Consider the following 13,044-nt stretch of genomic DNA (forward strand, 5'->3'; position numbering starts at 1 on the left):
GAATGCTTCTGGACTGAGGGGCAGAAGCTGTCTCAAGAATGCCCCTTTTTTCTTAAATGTCAAACTTTGTGTGAGGTACTAACAGATATCCCAGACTTAACATGTTCAATAAAAATAAAAAAAAAAAAAAAATAGAAAAAATCCCTGCTCCAACTGCATTCTCCCATCACTGTTAAAGTAACTCCATTCTTTCATTCTTTCAGTTGCTCAGTGCCAAAACATTAAGATTCTAAATAAAAAATGAGTCAAAAGAAAATAATTTTGAGACAGGGTCTTGCTCTGTCACCCAGGCTGGAGTACAGTCACCAGATCATGGCTTGCTGCAGCCTTGACCTCCCTGGGCTCAGGTGATCCTTCCCTCAGCCTTGTGAGGAGCTGGGACTACAGGTGCATGCCTCCACACCTAATTTTTTGTTGTTGTTGTTGTTCTTTGCAGAGACGGGGTTTCACCATGTTGCCCAGACTGGTCTTGAACTCTGGAGCTTGAGCTATCTGCCTGCCTCAGCCTTCGAAGGTGCTGGGATCACAGGCATGAGCTACCAAGCTGGGCCTTAAGAGACATTCTTGCCTCTTCTCGTTCTCTGTAGCTCTATGTCTAATCCATCAACAAAATCTTCTTGGCACTGCCTTCAATGTATATCTAGAATCTGATCACATCTCGCCACCTCTGCTACCTTTATCTAAGCCATTCTCATTTCCTTTCTGGATTAGCTTTAATTCATTAATGCAAATAAAAACTAAAGAAAGCCTAAATAGCTCCTAACTGTTCTCCCAGCTCTCACCCTGGCCCCATATAGTCTATTATAAGTTTTGACTTTTTAAAAACTGACATGTCATATCTTTCCTTACAATCCTGTAATAACTTTCAATTCACTTGGGATAAAATTCGAAAGTCCATAAACTGGCTTACAGGTCTATTTCTTTTTCTTTTCCTTTTTTTTTTTATTTTTTCAGGCTGAGTCTCACTCTGTCACCCAGGGTGGTGTGCAATGGCATTATCTTGTCTCACTGCAACCTCCACCTCCTGGTTCAAGTGATTCTCTTGCCTCCTGAGTAGCTGGGACTACAGACGTGCACCACCACGCCGGACTTATTTTTGTATTTTTAGTAGAGACAGGATTTCACCCCGTTGGCCAGGCTGATCTCGAACTCCTGACCTCCAGTGATCTGTTCACCTCGGCCTCCCAAAGTGTTGGGATTATAGGTGTGAGCCACCATGCCTAGCCTGCTTACAAGTCTATTTCTACAGGCCCTCTCCCCTGTCTCTCTGACCTCATTTCCTACTACTGTCTCACTGGCCTTGCTGTTTCTCCAATGTCAGCATCTTTGCAATGGCTGTACTCCCTTTCTGAGATGATGCTCTTAGGTAAAAAGGAATAATATTTTATTTTCCCTTTGCTCATAGCATAGTCTGATATATGCCTTCTTAGTTTACATTGTAGTTTAAGTAGTATAATCAGTTTGCATCACCAGACCCTGAAAAGTCAGGCATTATTTCTGAGGTTGAGGTTTTCTCATTCTTTTATGTTGGAGATTCATCTCACTCCAGGCTGCTAGCAGATGAGAATATGCCTGCCTGGTTTAGTTGTCAGTTGCTCTCAGAAATTCATGCAGAAAAGGGGCTATCACGATCAGGCTAAGCTGCCAGACAGGTCTCTTAGTTCACAAAGAACAGAAACCATTACTTGCTAGTGATATTGACACGGTGCATACTTGTGACCCAGCAATTTGACTCCTGGGTATGTTCTCCAGAAAAACACTCCCAAAAGTGTTCAGAGCAAGACTGTTTATTATAAAGAGTTGTTTAAAATAACCTTCATTAGAGGAATGAATCAATGACTAAGCATTGCACAGCAGTTAAGGGGGTGAACTAGACTTTCATATATTAACATGAATAAACCTCAAAAAGCAGAATGGCATAAAATGAGACATATTAACACAAGACCAGTTTTGTAAATCAAGTATTTAAAGATGGGAGAAACACGACTGGGATGAAAGTAAGGAGAAAAAGTATGTAAGAATGAAAGCAAGGCCTCACACAGACCAATGATCATGATGTGCCAGGAAGTGAGTTCATAATCAGTCCACACTGAGTACCCGAAGTTATTCATTGATCAGGTCTGGGAAGAGGGTAGAATCCTATGGCAAACATAATTAGAGGCCCCTCTGTAGGCTGGATTGAGACCAACCCATAAACAGAACCCTTGGAGTAGTCAATCAACAAGCATGTTTTGAGGGCCTTTTCTGTATCAGTCATTATTCTGTATATTAGAGACACAAAGATGAACAAGGCAATAAGGTCTGTTGTTCATCATACTGCAAGTTCACACAGTCTATGCACATTTCTACGCCTTTTTTTTAAACAAAGGAATAGGAAATTTTGGGAAATATTTGCCAAAACACACATATTTATTTGCAGCATTTCTGAGACTAACATCATAAAAAACAAAAGGGAGTAAGTCTGGAAGAAGTGATACACTTATTGGGTCCCAGGAATAAATGTCAAAATCATTCTTAGAAAAATTTTAGTGAGCATTATTAATTCCAAGCAAACAACAATATAGTCAATAATGTTTGGATTATCCAGGTTATAGTTATGTGATTAGTTATAAAGACTTACCCTCTACTCTCTACCTCTACTACAGAAAATAAAAAGTTAATAGTATCAAAGACAGTTAAATATCCATAGAGATTGGTCACAGATTAATTCCTCAACTCTGCCCATGAAGTGACATGCCAGTCTTTTTCTAATAACAATTGTCTTTAATTCCATAAAATAATGTCAAAGTGATAATATGCATTTGGTCTACTTTTTTTACTGCCACCATTTCTATTTAATGGTCTTTTCCTTAATCATGACAGATGACATTGAAAAATTACTATCTCTCTACCACATATTTGATTATTGAGGTCCATTTTTGTTGTGTATCCTTTGTTGCTTAGTAAAGGATGAGTTCATCGAAATGTTTTCTTACATTTGTCCAAGTCATAAAGCTTCTATCTAGTGTGGACTCTGATGCTGGATAAGATCTGAGCTTTGACTGAAGGTTTTCCCACATAATTTACAAAGAGCTTTTCCCTCTATGGGAATCTTGATGCCCTTTAAGCAATGAGCTAATATGGTTAGCTTCCCTATGGTGGTATGCATACAGATTTGTTCCAGTGTGGATTTTCTGATGTATACGATTGAGTTTTTTTACATTTTTACATTTATAAATTTTCACTTCAGCATGGGTATTCTAATGATTGGAAAGTGCTAGCTTCCAAAGAAAGGCCTTCCCTCACACACTACATTCATAATGGTGCTGCTCTCCAGTGTGGATTCTCCGGTGGGTGACCAGAGCTGAACCACAATGAACCTTTTACTATCTTCTTCAGACCAATGGGGTTTTTCTCCAGTGCAGATTCTCTGATGTTTAATAAGGCTGTCACAGCACTTTGAGGCTTTGCTACACCCACGAATATAGATAAGGCTCTTGTCCAAAATGAATTTACTTATGTTCAATAATACTGAGTTCACACAGAAGGCCTTCCACATTGAAGATATCCATAAGAGCTCTCTGATGTCTGACAAGATCCAGTGTCTTAAGATTTTGCCACATTCTTTACTCTCATGCAAGCCCTCTTCAGGATGGCTTCTCTGTTGTTTCATGGAACTTGGGTTTACACTGAAGGTCCTTCCATGTTGAGGATAAACATAGGGCTTTCCTCCAGTTTGGACATGCTGGTGTTTAAGTCAGGGCTGCTGGTGTTTTAAGGCTTTTCTAAATAGGAGGGATATTTTCAGAAAAATGACTTTCCCACTAACTTTACATTGAGAGCCTGCTTGTTTTATTACAGTTGCTGAGGTTGAAAATCATGTGCAAACTGAAAGGAGGGTTTCCTACTCTCAGAGCATTGGCAGGACTGAATTTCAGAGCAAATTCTCCCAGGTGTCTCAGGTTCCTTTATCAGTGATACTCTCCTTAGCTTTAGGCAATGTCTGTTGTGCTTCCTCAAAGGGGATCTCCCCTCACTTGGGAAAACTATTCAGAAGCCCATGAACTTGTTCAGTGTTGGGTCCCTAATAAATGTTTCTATTTAGTCCCCTGGACATCACTCTGTGTTGGACTTCTTCTGGAAAAGTCTTGCTTTGAAACAGACTCCTGTTTAAGGCCAGGAGTCACCATCTGAAAGAACAGGTTGATTATGCAATTAGCACCTTTTTCCTGAAGACAGAAATGGGAATTCTAATGTAACATATATGAGTAGCCTACAGAGAGAACCTACCTAAAACACACTCTTTATATATGAAGGCTCTAAGTAAGGATATATGTTTGCTTTTTCATTGATTTCTGCTCTTATCTTTAGTACTTTCTTTCTTCAGCTTTCTTTGGGTTTATTTTCCTGTTCTGAAACAGCAGGTCTCAATAAATGGTAGATAGTAGTAGTAGTAGTAGTAGTATCGTTAAAGTAAAACAGGAGAAGTAAAATAGAAGTAAGAGGATTGGGGAGATTCAATACTGATACAAGATCTACTATGAAGATAATAACATAGAAAGCAGAAGATGAAAGAGGTCATATCAACACCAACAATGTATTTTACTAGGTACTTGGAGAAAGGATAAGAAATTCAAAGCTGACGGGGTATCAGAGAATATCTGGTCTATTTACCTCATTTTTAAGGATATAGAAATTGAGGCCCAGGTATGGGGCATGAGCCTAGGTAATATGGTTACTCAGAGGTAACGACTGGATGAGACCAAGGGCTCCTGAATCTCACTTTTAGAGTTTTTACTAGCACACTTCATGACTCTTTAAAGCCCAACATGGTACATAGACATAAACCTTCAGATTAAAACTCTCATAATACAGCACTGTGGTTAAAAGATTGTGAAGTCAGACTTCCGGTTTCAATTCCTGGCTCTACCATTTCCTAATGGACAGGATATTCAATGTCTCTGTTCTTCAACTTCTTCAGTTGTAAAATGGGAATATAGAAGTATCTGTCTCATAGCATTGTTATGTATTGAGAAAAAATTTATATATAGGCATTCAGGAAAAGCCCTGGTATAGAAAGCATACCATAAATATTGGCTATCAGGGTAGATACGCTATCTCAATAATAGATTATTGTTATTACACACTGACTTCTTTGTAAGGATTATTTTCCCCACCCCACAGATACTAGGCTTGGTAATTTGAGTTGTTTTAGCTAACGAAGTGGAAGTTACATATGCTCCTCCAGAGTAGCTAATTTAAATCCATCACATAGTCCTACAACTGTTTTTTCTATTGCTGTAAGAGCAACACATTCAAGGTAGGCCTGCCCCTCTAGCCTGGATCGTAGAACAGAGAGAATGTATTGCACAGCTGCAACTGACTCATAACTGATGTGCAGTAAGAATAAACCTTTGTTATTGCAAGCCACTGAGATTTGGGAGGTTGTTGGTTACATGACAAAAAGTTAATTGATCCTAATTAGCCCAAGATGGCTTGTACAATCTCAAGCCATACTAAGGGCTGCAAAGAATCCATAAAGAATAATAATAATAATAATAATCCCTGCAGTCAAAAAACTCACAATCAAAGGAGCAGGACAAGAGAGACAGATACAAAGTAAAACAGGGCCGGGTGCAGTGGTTCACGTCTGTAATCCTAGCACTTTGGCAGACCATGGCAGGTGGATTAGCTGAGCTCAGAAGTTTGAGACCAGCCCAGGCAACATGGTAAAACCATCTCTATTGAAAGTACAAAAATGAGCTAGGCAAGGTGGCGCATGCCTATAGTCCCAGCTACTGAAGAGGCCGAGGTATGAGAATCGCTTGAAACTGGGAATTGGAAGTTGCCTTGAGTTGACATTGTGCCACTGCATCCCAGGCTAAGCAAAAGAGTGAGAAACTGGCTCAAAACAAAAAAAAAAAAACAAACAAACAAACAAAGCAAAAGAGAAGATGAATGTTCTAAGAAAGAAACAATGTGCTATGGGAGGTGAAAGAAGGGGAAAATTGGAAGTAGTTACAGAAATGCAAATATGTTTGTTTAGAAATCAGACATCAATGGAGCTCAACCTAAAATGTTTTAATGAACTGTGCAACTTGTTCTAAACATCTTCCAGGTTGAAGCTTTCCTACTTTTTGATAAAGAAGTTTGGAATCCCAACTAAGCACCCAAACTGTGATGTAGAAGATCCAGAGTTTTTTCCTGAGGAACAAATTGTCTTTACTTGGAAATTCGTCTACTACTCATGCTCATGCTGAAGTGGGTTGGCTTTATAGCTGGGCAAGAATAAAGTTTAGCTATCTATTCACACATCCATCCCCTAAATCATCACAAAAAGAATCTGAGGTAGCTATAAAGAATATGTGATCAGATACTTGTCACAGAATTCAATCATGAATCTTAAGCCAATACTTGCTTAATGTATGTGAAATCTGAGAGACACTACTTGATAATCATTTAACTTTCCATGCATTTAGATTCTTGAAGTTGAACCCTTTTGATTATCAAAATCAAGATTATATAAAGCAAATCCCTGAACATACTCTTAGCATCATGTAGAAATGCTTCACTAAGTTAGAAATTTCATGGGAGAATGAACTAAAATTATATTCAATAGCATGGATCCATCTCACAATATCAAAAGAAACAAGTCAGCCACAAAGGAGTTACGTGGTATACACAAAGTTCAAAAATAGGCATAATTCATCATGGTGTTACAAGGAATCATGGGGATAAAGGCTCCTGGAAGGCTGAAAATATTATTTCTTGACGTGGGTGTGGGCTACACAAGTGTGTTCACTTAGTTTAAGTGATAAAATTGTATGCTTATGATTTGTATATTGTAGGTGTGTTGTAATTTAATAGAAGTTAACACAAGATTTTGTGGGATTGTTTTAGGGTTCACTATGACCCATTTTTTCTCTTTTAAAAACTATAGTTGAAGACAATATCTATTATTTAATATATTTTACACGGGGATTCAAGCAATATGTTTATTTGAATTTAGTTCCAGGAAAAAGTTTACCTCTGCAGTCAAAGACAGTTGCTTTCTTTTGTTAGGCAAATAAAAAACAATATAAAACAACCTATTTTCCCTTTTGCTAATTGCCAGAAAACTTCCACTTCAGTGCTCAAGTATGTTAATTATTTCTGAGAAGAGAAAAATTTATCATCTGCAGTAGGTTGAGTGGTAGCCCCCAAAAAGTAATGTCTATGTCCTAACCCCTGGAATCTGTGAATGTGACCTTATTTGAAAAAAGGGTCTTGGCAGATAATTACTAAGTTTATGATCTCAAGATAAGATCAGCCTGGAATATCCAGGTGGGCCCTAAATCCAGTGACAAGGATCCCTATAAGAGATAGGAAAGGAGAAGACAGAGTAGACAAAAGCTGTGCGAATACAAAGGCTGAGATTTGAGTGATGTGGCTACAAGCCTAGGGTTCCTAGAATCTGGAAGAGGCCAGGAAGTACCCTAGAGCTTTCAGATGGAGTGCAGCCCTGCCAACAACTTAATTTGGACTTTTGGCCTCCAGAGCAGTGTGAAAATAAATTTCTGTTGTTTCATGCCACCAAGTTTGTGGTAATCTACTATGGCAACCCTATGAAACTAATACCATCTGAAGAGTTCAAACAAGGGGACACTCTGCCTTCGTTTTAGCTCTCATCAAGTTTCCTTTTGGGACATAACTAGTGCCCCATTTTGGGGGTAATTTTTGTTTAAAATGGTACCCAGATATAGTGGTAAAGTGCTGTCTAGTGTTCCTAAGTGCAACAAGACTGTCATGTGCCTTACAGAGAAAATAGGTGTTAGATAAGCTTCATTCATGCATGAGTGATAGTGCTGTTGGCTATAAATACAATGTTAATGATTCAACAATTCAGTACATCCAGAAAAAGGAAGACAAAATTTGGTCATCTGTACATGAAGTCACTAGGGAAAATGCTAAAAAGCCACATCTACAGTGTGAGATGAAGCTAGGAAAAAGCCAGGCATGGTGGCACATGCCTGTAATCCCAGCTACTCAGGAGGTTGAGGCAGGAGAATCGCTTGAACCAGAGAGGCGGAGGTGGCGGTGAGCCAATATTGCACCATTGCACTCTAGCCTGGGCAACAAGAGTGAAACTCCATCTCAAAAAAAAAAAAAAAAAATTGAGAATTCATGAGATGACAACTAATTAAAGAAAAAAACCAAGAACATGTGAAACCCTTCTAAGCTAGTACTGGCTGGCTCCCACATTGATAGTAGGGAAAATGTTAAAGTTTCAGGCAAGACAGGTTTTAAAGATTAGAAGGCTATGGAATATTTTTAAAACACCTGTGTAGTATTATACAGAAAAGGGTTATGTGGAAGAGCTGCTTTCCTTATTTATTTTTATTTTTTATTTCTAGAGACAGGGTCTTGTTATGGTGCTTAGGGTGGTCTCAAACTTCTGGGCTCGTGATCCTCCTGCCCTGTCCTCCCAATGTGCTGGAATTACAGGTGTGAGCCACCTACCTGCTCAGCCAAGGAAGAGCTGCTTTCACAGGCTCATGGGAATTTAACCCCCCATTAACTCTAGGAACAACAGTTCAGTACTCATTAATTCAGTGTTTGTGGTAACATTATAGGACCCAACTAACTGTAAGTAATGCAAACTGACTGTATATAGTCGTTCCTCGGTATCTGTTGGGGACTGGTTCCAGGACACCTCAGCATGCATAAGTCCCTTATATAAAACAACATGGTATTTACATATAACTACACACATCCTCCTATATACTTTTAAATCATCTCAAGGTTACTGATCATACCTAATTTAATGAAAATGCTATGTAAATAGTTGCTATACTATATTTTAAAAATGTTGTATTATTTTAGAACTCATCTACCAACGGAGCTCAACCTAAAATATGTTAATGAACTGTGCAACCACCAAGTAACACTTGTTCTAAAGTCTTATTTTTGTGCAGGTTAAACAGAGTCAAGAAAATGTGAAACCCTTCTCAGCTAGTGCTGGTTGGCTCGCACACAGGTAGTGTGAAAAATGTTAAATTTTCAGGCAAGGCAGGTTGTAAAGATCAGGATCAAGATAACTATTTATTTATTTTTGTTTTTTTATTATTATTATTTCTGAATACTGACAATACATGGTTGAATCCATGGATGTGGAACCTGTGGATGGGAAGAGCCAATTTCTGAGGGTAACAAATGGGAAAATGATTTCGTTTGAGTCTAAGAGGTTGGCAACCTTCTATTTCTCTTTTGCTGAGTGTATCCAAAGAAGGGAATGGTTAGCAAAGGCTTGGAATATCCAAGTCTCAAAAATGTTGGAGGTATGAGAGAAGGGTAATCTCAAGATGAGTCACTGGAGAAAGGAACCTACAGTTGAGGTCACAGCAGGCCTTCCAGACAAAGACGCCAGCTATTACTACTTCTTTTTATCATGGTAGTAGAGGTCATACTAATGTAATAAGGGGGAAAAAAAGTATAAAGATTTGAAAGGAAGAAATACAACTGTCATTATTTGCAAATGGTATATGTAAAGACCAAAAATATCTATATGTTGTTAGAATGCTGGCTACAAAGTCAATATATAAAAATCAATGCTAAGTCTCTGTAAACAGAAATTTTTTAAAATGACACTACTAACAATTACATGGAAGCAATGCAAATGTCTAGAGATAAATCTAATAAAGATCATTAAGACCAACACAGAAAACCATAAAATATTATTGGGAAAAATTAAGACCCTAAAGAAATGGAATGCTATACCATGTTCATGAATTAGAAAATTCATGCAAGAATGTTGATTCTCCCCATTAATCTATAGATTCAATACACTCTCAATCAAAATCCCAATAATTTTTTAGAAGGGAGTGGGTCAAATTTGACAGCTGATCGTAAAATTTATATGTAAACGCAAAGAGCCAGAACAGTCAAGGCACTTATGAAGTAGGAGAAGAAGGTGGTGTTAAGAACTAAGCTGATGCAGAAAGAAGTGAGCTGTCAGGTGTTGTGGTGGTCAGTTAAAACATGCCAAAACGGTAAGGTATCAGTCAAGCCTTCGATCAGCAGTAGCATTCGATCAGCAGTAGCATTAGCAAGAGGCTCAGCAGGAAAATGTGCTGGCTCCTGCAGTGTTACATTCTTACCCATGGAACAGAGTCAAGCAAGCGTCAAAAGAATCAGCAAAGTATGGGGATCATCTCACTACTAAGACAAACCTGAATAAAAGGCTCCATCCATTTTATGGGCCTAAGGGCTGGTAGGAGAAAGAGGGAAAATTGCTAGGAGTGGAAAAGTACTAAATATTGAAAGTGAAGACAAGTGGCATCAAGGTTCCTGATCCCAGTAAAAAGGTCTCAGAATTGTTTAGAGGAGGCCACCAATAAAGAGACCTCCAAATAGAGGTGCTTGGACTAGGTATGCAGATATGCCTAACAGCATGGCTGGGCCGGAGGTCTGGGTCCTTGACTGCAGCTTTCTTCAGAGACTGCAATGCATTGGCTGTGCCCCAAGTCTGGCATGGGGAGCGTAGCTTTCCTTCATGAGGTGTACGGACTTTTTGGCATGGAGTCTGACTCTTCAAGTAGGATGATTTGCTCCACTGGATACCAGAACAATGTAAAGCTACAATAATTAGGAAAATCTCGTATTGATGTAGGGAGAGCCAAATAAAGCAATGGAACGTAACAGGGAGACTAGAAACAGATCCATGCATTTTTGGAAAATTAATTAATGACAAATTGGCACTGTATAACAGTGGGAAATAACAGGCATTCCCATAAGTGATGAAGGATGAAAAGCATATCCATATGGGAAAAGAATGAAATTAGACTTTACCTCACTCAGGCAGAAAAATAAATTTCAAATGGATTACAGATACAAATGAGAAAGCAAATTAGAAAACTTTTTAAAGTGGTAGAGATTATCTTCATGATCTTAAGGGAGAGAAAGAATTATTCAAAAGACACAAGACACACATGAAACAAAAAGATTGATAAATTGGACTATATTAAAATTAAAAACATATTCATCAAAAGACACCATTAAGATAATAAAAGGCAAGCTATAAAGATGGAGATAATATTTGCATCCTCTATGAAAAGAGCTCATATCCAGAATATGTAAATAATTCCTATAAACATGTAAAAAAATTGAACAGGAACTTTCCAAAAGAATACCAAACAGTAATAAGTAAGCAAGCAAGGTAACCTACTCTTAGTCAAAGAGATGTCACCTCATCTTTCAAGGTTACTAGCTGCATGACAATAAAAAGTGGCCTGAGTAAGAGCTGCTATGCCCTTGCAATGTTGGCACACCCAACAAGACATGTAGGAGTGCAAGGCCCAAGGAGGATGGTCTCTCCCAAAAATGGTACACTGAGTTACAACATAAAATGGGTTTTTTACTGCACAAAATGTTTGAAGAAACACTGGTCTAAAGAATATGCTTCACATTTCTTAGCAGAACAAAGAATGTCATGGTCTGGTCATAATATACTACTTTCATATGCATATTCTATGATTCTCGAAATATAATCAAGGTCCGTGAAAACTTCCTTCTTTATTCCCAGATGCATTGTGCTTTTTCACATGCTATTCTCACTGTACCTTCCCTCATTCTTCTTTATCATGTGGCTCAAGAACTCATTTTTTTTCCTTCAAACTTTCGTCCTCCTCCAAAGCCTTTTCAATTGTTTTCGTGAGTCATTGTTAAACCTTCTTCAGTGCAAAGTACTCTACAAATCCAGTGGCTTTATCACAGTATTCATTGTTTTCTATCTACTCTCTTCTCCCTGTCACCAAATAACCTGCAAGTCCCCTGAGATTAGGGTGCTTTTTTCACTTATTGTTGTATTCCTAGCACCTGGCACAAGACCCAACCTAAAACAAATAATTACTAGTACCTTACTTTGAGCTCAAAAGGAATAACCACAGTACACATATCCTGATTGCTTAATGGTTAAATTCTTCAACAAAATAAATTTATTTTCAGAAATAGCTCCTCCTTCAAAGTCTTCAGAATACCACTCACTGCTTAGTATTTATAGTTGTGCTGGTTTGGAGTGGGATATGGCATCACATTCAGTGCTGATCCCAAAAGGGTGTCCTCCACCCAGATGACTCTGTCTGTTAATTAACCTCCATTCTAGAAACAAACCAAGACAGCTGGGGTTAGAAAGGTAAACACTAAAAACATTGAAGATAACAGCACAGAAATGGGGTGACAGGTCAAATCAAGGAAAACCTAGTCTCCTTCAATTGCCAAAGACAGGAAGAAGCAGGGCAAAAGAATTCACACATGAAGTCAGCAAAGCAAAGAGAACTTCTTGAAGCCCTTCACTTCTGCTATAAGTACAGTATGTGTTTTACCTTCTCTAATGTGCCCCAATCCCTAAGGTCCATTTCCTCAATGTGAGCTCCAGAACCATGATCTTCTTTGCCTTCAATCCCCATATCCAGGCCTTGGGCAGGGCTGTAGGCACTACTCCAATACCAGAGGCTTCATCATGTGCTTTTCCACATGCATCTCTGACCTTAGTGCCTACTGGCCACAAGTTGGCTCAGAGCTTCATGAGGTCCAGTGTATTTTACAGCTGACTTGCCTGAAGTGTTGATTAGGATAATTCATGGAAACTGTGCATCCCTTTGCAACACAGAGCTTCTTTCTGAGAAGTGAATAACATTTCACCTTCCCAGAGAGCGTTCTCTATAATCTATTCCAAATGTGAACCACCAAAGCTATCTGTAATTTCTATCAATTTGGCATATTCATCTTGAACCTCACATTAATTAAATTTCAGGAATAAAAAATTTCAGGACTATTACTCAGGAGGGAGAAATCACTGTTAAAATAGAAAAATAGCCTAACCCGGTGGCTTATGCCTGTAATTCCAGCACTTAGGTAGGATAAGGCAGGAGGATTGCTTGAGCAGGGGAAGTGGAGACCAGCCTGGGTAACATAGTAAGACCTTGTCTCTACAAAAAATAAGAAATTAGCAGGCATGGTGGTACAAACCTGTAGAACCAGCTATTTGGGAGGTTGAGATGGGAGGATCACTTGAGCCCAGGAAGCTGA

General features: G+C 38.6%; 1 long non-coding RNA gene across 1 annotated transcript; it reads right to left on the reverse strand.

Moving 5' to 3' along the window:
- Positions 1-11,917: 11,917 nt before the first annotated feature.
- On the reverse strand, positions 11,918-13,043 carry LOC111525997. The gene is made up of 2 exons (XR_002726255.1): positions 12,985-13,043; positions 11,918-12,114 (listed from the first exon to the last, which is right to left on the reverse strand). It is a non-coding gene; the product is annotated as an uncharacterized LOC111525997 (long non-coding RNA).
- Between the last annotated feature and the right edge of the window lies 1 nt (position 13,044).

Source organism: Piliocolobus tephrosceles, chromosome 5 (assembly GCF_002776525.5).
Source record: "Piliocolobus tephrosceles isolate RC106 chromosome 5, ASM277652v3, whole genome shotgun sequence".
Taxonomy (NCBI): Eukaryota; Metazoa; Chordata; class Mammalia; order Primates; family Cercopithecidae; genus Piliocolobus; species Piliocolobus tephrosceles.